The sequence below is a fragment of the Durio zibethinus genome, chromosome 27 (genome assembly GCF_047325235.1).
Source record: "Durio zibethinus cultivar Kanyao isolate XHJ-2024 chromosome 27, ASM4732523v1, whole genome shotgun sequence".
Taxonomy (NCBI): domain Eukaryota; kingdom Viridiplantae; phylum Streptophyta; class Magnoliopsida; order Malvales; family Malvaceae; genus Durio; species Durio zibethinus.
Window position 1 is genome coordinate 10,000,001 of NC_143188.1, and position 11,997 is coordinate 10,011,997.

At 29.0% G+C, this 11,997-nt stretch overlaps 1 pseudogene; it reads left to right on the forward strand.

Moving 5' to 3' along the window:
- LOC149510895 (shikimate O-hydroxycinnamoyltransferase-like) overlaps positions 1 to 11,892 on the forward strand; it is a 117,195-nt pseudogene extending 105,303 nt beyond the window's left edge.
- Positions 11,893 to 11,997: the final 105 nt, after the last annotated feature.

An 11,997-nucleotide genomic window follows, 5' to 3' on the forward strand; every position in this document is an offset into this window, starting at 1 on the left:
TACAATTATTCTTCTAATACAATTGGATAAACTCAATAAATAAACCAAGCCAATTTAGTCCTTTTAAGATATTTAAAGACCTTTTATGATTTACTTTAATAAGTTATACTAAACTTATTAGCTTTTATAATTTGCTCATAAAATTATACTAAAATCTTATAACACTGTGGTGGTAAGTTTTATTTCTTTTTTATTCTTATCACCTCCACCATGTGTAAATTTGCATTTTTTTTATTAAAGAATGTCTCATTTAATTATCAAGATATCATATATACTTAATCAAGTTGTCATTTCATTTCTTTTTTCACTATTTGGTGGGTTTTTTTTTTTGTAAGTAGGAGGCCTCCAAATCCACCCTTAGTGAAAAATAGCCAGTAAATATTCCGTATCTTAATATTTTCTTTCCATAAAAGTTTCAAAACTTTTATTTTAATTCAATATGAGAGTATGCATCAATAATTATGATACCAAATATAATCACTCTCAAAATTAGTAAACCTATGCTTTTTATTGTCTCTTTTTGAGACTTTCATTTCAACTCTTAGATACTTAAAAATTATTTGATCATGAGCATTAAAGCCATATCCACCATAGCTCATGTCATTAAAAATAGTCAAAATTTCATATATAACCACACAATACTATAAATTTTGTGCTCAAATTATAAAATACATGAAACTTTTTCACCAATCAAATAGAAAGCATTTTAACTTGTTAAAAAAAATTATATAACTTCTCCACATGAATTGAAGTTATCTTAGATAATATGCTTATTTCTTGTCAAAATAATATTATATAAATCAAATAATATGAATTATGCATTATTCTCTTGTCATAAAATTCAATCATTGAATATGGACCATAAAATATGATTTTATGATAAGAACATATTTACTTGCTTATTTTTGAAAATATTTATAAATTCACAATTTCTTTTAGGCCTTAAAGTAATTCTCGAGAATTTTATCATTTTGATTTGATAACCATGGTCTTAGCAAAATATAACAAGGCTATTAAAAAATTCATAACCAAAGCTAGCAAGTACTCTATGTCCATTTTATGCTCTAGACCATTCAATGCCATGATCAAGAAAATCTATATAACATACCATAAAATCATGAATCATAAATTAAATAATTTAATTCAAAATCAAAAGATTAAAAGAATAGTCAATAAAGAAAGCAAAATTCTATTAGATTTAAAGTCTCTTATGAATTATTAATCATCACTTTTTTTAGTAGAATATCAAAGGTTAAAATGTGTTATAGGTCCATATACTCTTTGATTTTTAAGAATTTAGTCTTTATAGTATTATTTAAAGGAATTTAGTCCTTGTAATATTATTTCTAAGAAATTTAGTCCTTATAGTATTATTTGTTAAGAAATTTAGTTCTTGTGCATTGTTAATGATTGAACTAAGATTCTTAAAAAATAATACTATAAGGACTAAATTCCTTTAAATAATGTAGCGGGACTAAATTTCTAAAAATTAAAGCATATAAGGACTTATGGCACATTTTGACCAATATAAAAACTAGAAAGATAATAATAAGAAACTTATCATGAATTTAGTATTTGTTTCATCAAGAAACCATTTGGAGAATTGAAGCTTTCCATGCTTGTTTCAAAAACCAATTTTGCCAATTTTGTCAATTTCTTTTATTTATATCTGCCTCATGTGAAATATGAATTTCATAATTGCTTTTAAATTGTTAAAAAAATAAATAAGAAAATAAAAATAATAAAATAGAATTTGGCTTTGAAACGTGAAGAACACTTCCTTAAAAGCAATTATACCACCAAGATAATAAAGCATCAAAATTTTCTAAATTAAACGTAGTAAAAATAGTTATACTGAACAATTTATTTATAATGAATGACCATATATATACTTGTATTTAAATGGTTATGACCTTTTGTATAATTATGACTTTTATGAATAATAATCTATTTATATTCCAATAGTTATAACCATTTGTTATATGATAATTGTTTCTATTCAAATATAATTGTTTTAAATGTGAAAAAAATTAATACCGCCTTAACATATAGAACTGTGGACCTATCGTTAGACATGGATTAGAAAGAGTAGCCACCAATCTTTTTTATTTACATGTGATTAGCCACCTGAAACATATTCTTATCCACGAAACATTATGTTAGGTTCGAGAGTACAGTTACGCATAGGGAAGATTATAGCACCCTCACGATGTCCATCCAAAAAATAGTACTAGTTTGACTTCCAATTATCTAAGTCTTGATCATATTTGTGATTTACCAAATAATTTAATGTTAAAAATTAGTATTAAAATTGTCCTAATAGTTTGGTAGTAATTTAAGATAATTTTCTCACCTCAAGAGTATTTATAAAGACTAGTGTCCCATTCTAAAGAGATTTCGTCATCGAATATATTAATTTATTTTATTCCAAAATATTAATAAGGTCTTCCAATAGTTTGGTTGAACTTACTTTGAAGTAGATCTCCTAATAGTTTGGTGAGATTTTATTACAAAAAAATATTTATAAAAAATCTTATTTTAGAAAATTCATTAAGTCTCCCAATATTTTGGTAAGACTTAATTTAGGAATCAATCCTCCAATAGTTTAAAGGATAAAATTTATTACATTTTTTATTATTGTTTTTTGAAAAAAATAATTTAGGAAATTTCTCAATAGTTGGTGGATTCCATTTTAAAAAAATTAAATCCATAAAAATTCTCCAATAATTTGATAAATTTCATGAATTTGTTTTGTAAGGATTTTTATTTGAAAAAGATTTTTTTGTTATTTATTGAAATGGTTTTTTTTTTTGTTTTTATAAACATTTTTTGAAAACTTATTTGAAAAGATTTTTTTTTTTGACTTATTTGAAAAGGTTTTTTTTATATAATTGTTTTTTCTTTTTTTTTTAAAGCCTATTTATTTTCAAAAATAAAATAATAGAAATAAGTTTTACAAAATTTCTCAAAAATAAAACCATAATAAAAAATATAAATAAAATGAGCTAAAAAAAATCAAAATAACATGAAAAAATAAAAATAAATGAAAAAAAAACCTTGCGATTGAGTCAGGTCAGAGCGTTGGTCAGTGCGCAGGTTACCAGGTACGTGGATCCTGGGTTGTCTAAAACAATGTCGTTCTAGGTCAATATATCAGCCAAGTTCGACGATTGAACCTCAAACGTTCCCTGCTCTCTCTCTACCCTATGAACTCTTTTCCTTCTCTCTAAATGCTTTTAAAAAATTCAATTGAAAATTGGATTTTTTGACAGTTTCTAAAAATTTTACTGGAAGTTGATTGAAAAATTCAAATTCCTATCGAAATTCTTCAGAAAATTCTTATGTTCTTTAAAAAATCCAAATTTTCCAAAAATCCCCAGAAAATCCTAAAATTTCCTAGAAAGCTCAAAAAATTCCCTATGACCTCCTTATAAGCTCCAAAAATCTCAATGTAAACCAGAATTCCAAAAACCCTTTAAAATTGAAGTCAGACCCTACTACCAAAAATTTCCCAAACGGTTACCACTAGTAATTTTCTTCATTTTCCACCGTCTCAAAAAAATCTTCTTCCCCTTTATCTTGTAATTCTTGGTTCCATTTATAGGCATCTTGTAGTAAAGATTTTAGGGATCATATAGAATCAATCCAAGCTTGAAACCTAGGATTGAATTCTACCTAAGCATGACTTTAGGCTAGATTACATTAATCTGTCTAGATTGAATTTGAAAATGATCACAAATTAAACCTTTGACTATTAGAGGTTGGATCCCTTTGATTCGAGGAATTCAATTCTTTCATTTCCAAAATTCTATCAAAGTTCAGGAAAAGAAAGAAAAAATAAAGAGAATAATAATAATAATAATAATAATAATAATAATAATAATAGTAAAAGTAATGATAATATGATAATAATAACAATAATAATATAATAATATAATAATATGATATAATACTATACAATATCCTAATAATAATATGATAATAGTACTATAATAAAGAATAATAAAATACGATCCAATTGACCCTTTAGACACAAATGGGTATTTATATCTGTCCCTCTTTGCACATCTCTATTATACAAGGATGATATAAAGACCTGGACATCTACTCTGTTCTGGTCCAAAACAAGAGTCAAATTAATAAGCAAGAATGACTGGGATCGAGTCACAAGTGAAAAAATAAAATGATTTGGATTAAGTCAAAATCAAAACAAGTGATCAGGACAAAATCGCGAGTTGAAAACATAAAATGATATGGACTAAGATAAAATGATATAGATTAAGTTATGATCCAAATAGGTGACTAGGATGAAATCGAAAGTTGAAAAGATAAACTGATCTAGACTAAGCCAAGATCAAAACAAGTGATTGGAATGAAATAGCGAGTCTAAAAGTGACCAAGACTAAGTCAAGGTCAAAGATGAATGACCATGACAATGTCGCAGGTCAAAAAATGATTTGACTTGAGCTGAGATCGGATGACTAGGATAAAACCACGAGTCATGAAAGATGATCTGAACCAAGCCAAGATCGAATGACCTAGACAAAACCATGAGTCAAAAGATGAAGTGACCATAACTAAGTCGAGGTAAAAAATAAATGATCGGAACAAAACCACGAGTCATAAGAAATGATCTAGATTAAGCCATGATCAAGTGATCAGGACAAAACCATGAGTTAAAAAATAAAGTGACCAGGATCGAGTCGAGGTTGAAAATAAATGACCATGACGAAACCATAAGTCATAAGAAATGATCTGAATTGAGCGAAGATCGGGTGATTGGGACAAAACCACGAGTCAAAAATAAAGCGACTAAGATTGAGTTGAGGTTGAAAATAAATGACCCGAATGAAACCATGAGTCATAAAAAATGATCTGGATTAAGCCAAGATCGAGTAATTGGGATGAAACCATGAGTCAAAATTAAAGTGATTAGGACCGAGTTAAGGTCAAAAATAAATGATCGAAATGAAACCACGAGTCATATGAAATGATCTGGACTAGGCCAAAATCGAATGAGTGATAATAGAGTAATGCAAGTGCATACCCTATATGAGATGCAAATGTAATGTATATAGTGCTGATGTCATGAAATTTCAATTATGGTGACAAGGTTCTCAAGACTCCTCCAGTCCTTCTTAGTTTTTCAATATTAATAGTCTCAAAGCAAATTTTATCAGTTGATCCATATCATTCTTCTCATCTGGTCATAACTCACAAGTCGTGTCAACCAATCTATCACTGAATTCATTACCGAGTCATCTTGTTTGTCCCCTTGTAAATCATTTTCTCATTCTTTTTTTTCATTTATCTTATCCTGGATTTCTTTCAAAAGAATGAAAAATGTCATTCATTTATTTGCCATCATTCAAATTAGTGATAAACATGATACATTTTCTTGGTTCATTCAGGAATGTTTATTTGGTGAATGGTAAGAGAAATGGATCTTTATATTGAAAGAACAAAAGGTAAGGTTAAGAGCAACTTAAGGGTGAACAAAGGTAAATGCTACTATTTATTCAAATAGGACATTAACATCCAAAATAATGATTGCTTAGACAATTTTGAGCTTAAACTCAGGATCATCATTCAAAAACACATTTTATTAATATCTTCAATCTTTGAGCTAATAATCATCCTCATTTTGGGGACCTTTATATGAAGTTATTTTTTCAAGTTTTCATCTTCACTTAAATTGCCCATTCAAGTTTTTAGTTTAAGTCTTCTTTTTTTCTTTTTCCTTCTTTTCTTTTCTTCTTGCTTTTTTTTTTCTTACAATTTTTTTTTGTTTTTTCTTGTTTTTTGCCCTTTTTCTTTTGCTTTTTTTTTTGTACACTTTTTCCTCATTTTTCTTTTCATTTTTCTTTCCCTTTTTCATTAATGAGATTAAAGTTTCAAACAATCCAAGGCCAAACTTGGCCCAATTCAATTCATGATTCTCTAAATCAAATATTCACATTTGATCAAAATAAACTTTTAAGGGACATATCGTAGGCTAGGGTAAATGGTGCCAAGAAAAGGGATAAAATAGGCCCGAATTATATTTGAAGGGTAATCAAACCAAAGATCATTTCTTTATATAGAGCACTTTGACATTTTGCCTTATCAATTTTCTTTTTTTTTTGGGTGAGCACATTGGCATTTTGCCCCATCAAATTTTTTTTTCATTTTTCAAGAAAATTTGAACATAAAAAGGGCTTTGCCTCTGAAATTACAAACTTCTCGACTTTATCCTTTAGTGTAAAGGTGATCCTTGGTTAGGGTCCCCCAAAAGAAATTTTTAACCAACTCAAATGGGGTAGCAAGGGATAATAATTTTTTAAAAGATATAAGAATGATGGTCATTTCTCATTTCGAACATAAATACTCTCAATGATGAATCTTTATTAACTAAGAGTAAACTTGTAAATGAGCAAAGATCATGTGTTGCACCACTTTTGAAATTCTTCTCCGGATTTATCTTTTTATTCAGTAGTCCCAACAAATCAAAACATCATGAATGGTGTTTTCAAAGTCAAATCCTAAATTATCATCATGACTGTCTAAACACTCATTATTCATAAAAAAAATAGGTAGAGTAAAAAGGTATGAGATAGTAAAAGTAAATGATTGGTATTCACACAAAAAAGAATGTCATGAAAATGCATCAAATTTGTCACTTTTATTAAAATGATGCAAAATAAAATGAGATCCAAGTACATAAAACGGTCCACCTTATCAAGAAATCCTAAGATGATGAGCGATTTCAATTAACCTTCCTAAAATTATGCCTTTAGATGATTGGACAATGGGTTACTACTGATATTGGATGTCATATTTCCATTGGTATCAAAATTTATCAGCCTTTCCTTGATCAAACTCTACACCTTATGTTTCAAAGGGATACAATTTTTGGTAAAATGGCCTACCACCCTAAAATGGTAGCACAGTGAGTAGTGGAGTCAAACTATTTGGGATAGGGAGGTTTAGGTTGTTTTACAGGAATGGGAGCAATCAAATGGCTTTTGTAAAGCTTTTGGTATAAATCTGTATAGCTCATAGGAATAGGATCAAATGTAGGCCTTTTCGGGTTCCATAGTTCTCATACACTCTTTGTTGGGATAATTGGATGAACAGAAGGCCTAGGTATGGATGGATAAAAAACTCGTAAAGTTGATAGGTACACTGTAGCAGAAACATGACTTACAAGAGAATGATATATGAGATAGATTGACTAAGGATAGTTTTTGGATTACTACCTATCGAAACTCATAGCTTGAGTCTCACTTTCTTTTTTCTTGGGTATTTTTTTAGCAGTAGATGATTCTGTTTCTTTGAATTTATCGCTCTTGATTGCATTTTCAATGATTTCCCCTAAAATCACCATGTCGGTAAAATTTTTAATTGCATTTCCTACCATGTTCTCATTGTATGGTGACTTGAGAGTGCTTACAAATAGCACTATCATCTTTTTCTCGGTTAAAGGGAGTTATACCTGAGCAGTGACATCCTTCCACCTTTGGGGATACTCCTTGAAATATTCAGATGCTTTCGTCTCCATCCCTTGTAATGAGAGACAATCGAATGCCATATCTATGATGTGGCAATATTGCTTAATGAAAGATCGAGTTAGATCCTTTCATAACTTAATGTGAGTCTTATCCAATTGGACATACCATATTACAGTAGACTCAATCAAGCTATCTTAAAATACATGCATGAGCAGCTTTTCATTGCTGATGTGTGCTACCATTTTACGACAGTACATTATGATGTATGTAATGGGGCACTTAGTACCATTATATTTCTCAAATTCTGATACTTTGAATTTTAGAAGAATTACAACATCTGAAACCAGACAAAGGTTGGCAGCATCCATGGAGCCATTAAAATCAATGCCCTTTACAACTCGCAATCTTTTCTCAATTATGCTCATAGCTTGATCATCTTTGAATCCTCTGAGGGTATAACTTCACTTCTTTTTTTTGTCTCATACAATTTGGGGGTTTGAATAGGCTTCTTTGCCTTTTCAATAAAGATAGGATTGGTATAACTCTGAACATTTCCTTGACCAGGAGCATAAGGCATTTTGTAACTAAAAAATGTGGTCTGTTGTGCCTGAAAAGTTATAGTAGTTTGGGTCTAATATAGACTAAAACCTAATGGATATTATGATTTAGTAACTTCATATGAACCATTTTCTTCCACTTCTTTTCCTTTGTTCATCTTTTCAAGAGCGTCCAAAATTTTACTTAATTTTCCCTTAAATATCTCTTAGGTTTTTTCTATCCTTTCGAGACGATTTGCATTATCTTGCTCTATTTTTTTGGCTTTAGCCTGAGTGTAGCGCTGGTGTTAAGCTATCTTTGAACCTTGATTTCCATAATTATGGTGTAAATTTAGAATGATGTTTATGGACCCATCAGATTATTCATAAGAATGAATGCCATAATGCATGAATGCATCCATACACAATAAAGAAGGGTTGGTAAGCATAATATTCAATTTGCACATATGTTTATGAATATGCATGAGAAGAAAAGAAATAAAATGAAGACAAACAAATTGGTTAGTCACCTTAATAAAAGATAAACGATAGACATTATAAAGCAAGTAAAATAACAATATGACCTTAAATTTTTGGTTAACTATAAATGGTGGAAGGATATGGCTCTATCTATGGTTAGGCTCTTAAAGTTAACTGTATACGGTTTGAGTTACTTCTAAAGGTTCTCAAATTGTTCTTTACTTTATAGTCCATTAGACTAGTAAGGCACCCTTATCCTTACCCATTATAGGCTACAAACGAAAAGGGTTCAAGCTGAGTGGGAGTGTTTTGCTGGCCCATATGGAGACATGAAATCTTACGAGGGCATAGGTACTTCACTCCCTCATAAGAGTAAAGCTCGGGTGAAGAACTTTATGTTATGCACATGCAAATGAATGACAAATATATACAGGTGAATAACTAACAGAATATTAACAATGACAAGAAAGAAATAGGAAAGAAAGAAAATAATCTCAAATTTATTAAGGAAGGCTTGGATAACTAGAAATCATTTACTGGCCTAACTCTCGATGTCCCCAATAAAGTCGCCAAACTATCTTAATGTACAGATTCATGGACCTACTACTAGACATAGATTAGAAGGAGTCGCTACCAATATTTTTTTTTACCAAATTTTTTTGTTTAGGTGTGATTGACCACCTGAAACATATTCTAATCCATGAAACCAAATGTTAGGTTCGGAAGTATAGTTACACATGGGAAAGGTTATAGCACCTTCACGATGCCTATCCAAAGGATGATATTAGTTTGACTTCCAATTATCCAAGCCTTGATCATATTTTTGATTTACCAAATAATTTAATATTGAAAATTAGTCTTAAAATTATTCCAATAGTTTGGTCACAATTTAAGATAATTTTTTTTGCCTTAGGAGTATTCATAGAGACTAGTGTCCCATTTTGAATAGACTCTATTATCGGATTTATTAGTTTATTTTATTCCAAAAAACTAGTAAGGTTTCCTAATAGTTTGGTAGGACTTACTTTAAAGTAGATCTTTCAATAGTTTGGTGAGATTTTATTACAAAAAAATATTTATAAAAAATCTTATTTTAAAAAATTCATTAAGTTTCCCATTAGTTTGATAAGACTTAATTTAGGAATCAATACTCCAATAGTTTAGAGGATAAAAATTATTATATTTTTTTATATTTTTTGTTATTTTTTTTGAAAAAAATGATTTATAGAATTTTCCAATAGTTTGGTGCATTCCATTTTAAAAAATTAAATTCATAAAAATTCTCCAATAGTTTGGTAAATTTCATGAATTTATTTTGTAAAGATTTTTATTTGAAAAAGATTTTTTTGTTATTTATTGAAAGGATTTTTTTTTTTGTTTTTGTAAACATTTTTTGAAAACTTAAAAATGTCTTTTCTTTGTTTTTATTTTATTTTCAAAACTTATTTGAAAAGATTTTTTTATTTTTGACTTATTTAAAAAGGTTTTTTTTATATAATTGTTTTTTCTTTTTTTAAAAAACCTATTTATTTTCAAAAATACAATAACAAAAATAATTTTTACAAAATTTCTCAAAAATAAAACCATAATGAAAAAACTAAAAATAAAATGTGGTAAAAAAATAAAATCAAAAAATAAAAATAAAATGGAAAAAAGAAAAAGGAAACCTTGTAATTAGGTCGAATCAGAGTGCGAGTTGGTGCACGGGTTACCGGGTCAATGCGCGGATCCTGAGTTGTCCAAAACAATGTCGTTTCGGGTTGGTATATAAGCCAAGTTTAGTGTTTTGAACCTCAGATGTTCTCTGCTCTTTCTCTCTCTTTACGCTATGAACTATCTCCCTTTTCTCTAAACGCTTCCCAGACATTTAATTGAAAATTGAGGTTTTCGTTGGTTTCTAGAAATTTTGTAAGAAGTTGGCTAGAAAATTCAAAGTCTCACTGGAAAACTCATTGAAAAATTCTTGTGTTCTTCAAAAAATCCAAATTTTCTAGAAATTCCCAGAAAATCCCAAATTTTCCCAGAAAGCTTCAAAAATTCCCCAGAACCTCCCTATAAGCTCTAAAAATCTAAATGCTAACCTAGAATTCTCAAAACCTTTTAAAATCGAAGTCAAACCCTACTGCCAAAAATTTCTCGAATTGTTACCACCAGCAATTTTCTTCCTTTTTCCGTTGTCTTCAAAAATCTTCCCCCTTTTGTCTTGCAATTCTTGGTTCCATTTATAGGCATCTTATAGTAAAGATTTTAGGGATCAGACAGAATCAATCCAGGCTTAAAGCTTGTGATTGAATTCTATTTGAGCATGACTTTAGGCTAGATTTCAGTAATCTGTTTGGATTGAATCTGAAACTGATCACAAATTAAACCTTTGATTGCTGGATGTTGGATCCCTTTGATTCGGGGAATTCAATTCTTCCATTTCCAAAATTCCATCACAATTCAAGTAAAGAAAGAAAATAATAATAATAACAATAACAATAAATAAATAAAAATAAAAATAAAAATCATAATAATAGTCATAGTAATGATAATATGATAATAATAACAATAATAATATAATAATATAATAATATGATATAATACTATACAATATACTAATAATAATATGATAATAATATTATAATAAAGAATAATAAAATATGGTCCAATTGACTCTCAAGACACAAATGGGTGTCTACAAATACAAAAATTAATTTTATTTATCAATAATTAAATCTTTTTATCTAATGTAAGATATATCATAGTCTAAACTATTAACACTTACTTTACGAAATATAGTACTTATAACATCTTAACTGCACATTTATGGTGTTGCATAAGCAAAGCAAGGGGTCTCTCAAATGATCAAGCTACCAAGCTATTCATTCCAATTAATGGACGATCTAGGTTAAATCCTCCTCTCCCACCAAGTTACTTTGGCAATATTATCTTGCTTGCTACACAAATTGCTCTAGCTGGTGATCTCCAATCCAAACAATTAACCGACATTGTTAAGAGAATTGATGAGCTATTAAAGTAGATTAATGATGAATATTTCAGATCAGCTTTTGATTACGGAGAAAAAGTGCTTGATTTAAGCAATTTGGTTCGAGGATCAAATACTTTCCGATGCCCAAACCTAGTTGTTAATAGTTGGATGTGGTTGCCTATATATGATGCAGATTTCGAATGCGGCAGTCCCACATTTCTGGGTCCAGTAAATGTTATCCGTGAAGGAATAATTTACATACTACCAAGTCCGACTAATAACGGGTGCTTCACTGGTTACTCGATTGGAAACCTCTCACGTGAATCTCTTTGAAAAACTTCTTTATGATTTTTGGTACAAGTGTAATAGTATTTTATCTATGAAGTTCGGTAAGTGTCTATTTTATTATCTATGAAGTTTAGTAAGCGTGACTTTTAAAATTAATTCAAATTATTTTTTTAATTATTTTTTATTTAATTTAGAATCATTAAATTTCAACTATAAATTTAATTGAAAGTAC